Consider the following 956-nt stretch of genomic DNA (forward strand, 5'->3'; position numbering starts at 1 on the left):
TTGTAATACTTTAAGCAATAAAAAAAGGGGGGGAAGTAGGTTTACAGTTCTGAGCATATGAAACACAGATTTTATTCTTGTATTGTTAATTTTAGTTATTGTATTATTTTTCATATGAACAACTGTAAACCTACGTTTGCCCCACCCTGTATATAGACAAATAAAGAATACCATAATACTCTAAAAGTGGTACAAAACCCACTTTTTCTAGTATAGAAATTAAAAATAAAAGCATAAATAATAACTATAACTAGAAATATTTAATTGAGATACATTAAATAGCCAAGTCTTATTTTATCAATAATTATTTTAAACTTTAAAGATAAGTTCTCCAATCAAAATAAAGTGGCTGAATGGATTTAAGAAAAAACAAGATCCAATTATGGTGTCTACAAAAGACTTACTTTAGACTTACTAGTAAAGACACACAGGCTAAGTAAGAGATAAGTGATACTTATCTTTATAAGTATCACATAATCTCACTCATATTGGAATCTAATGAACAAAATAAACAGATGAACAAAATAGGTTCAGAGGCATAGAAGCATGGTACAGACAGTGGATCTCAGAGGGAAGGCGGGTGGGAAGAGATAACCAAAGAACTTATATGCCTACTAGTGGCCCGGTGCAAAAAATTCGTGCACAGGTAGGGTCACTAGGTCTGGTTCGTGATCAGGGCCAATCAGGTTCCCCACCTCCCGGCCAGTTCCTCCACTTCCGGTTGCACCTTGGGGAGCCAGGGGCAAGGGCGGGTAAACTCTTCCCCTGAGGGTGTCATCCTCCAGGCCCAGAAGCCAAGGGAGTCCCCCCGCTGCCCCAGTGCCCTGTCGCCGCCGCTGGTCGCCCACCATGTTCTGCGCCACCCTCTGGTGGTCAGCGCATGTTATAGCAAGCAATCGAACCTCCAGTCTCCTGGTCGAACTGACGAGGGGACAATTTGCATATTAGCCTTTTAT

The sequence above is a fragment of the Myotis davidii genome, unplaced genomic scaffold (assembly GCF_000327345.1).
Source record: "Myotis davidii unplaced genomic scaffold, ASM32734v1 scaffold3188, whole genome shotgun sequence".
Classification (NCBI taxonomy): Eukaryota; Metazoa; Chordata; class Mammalia; order Chiroptera; family Vespertilionidae; genus Myotis; species Myotis davidii.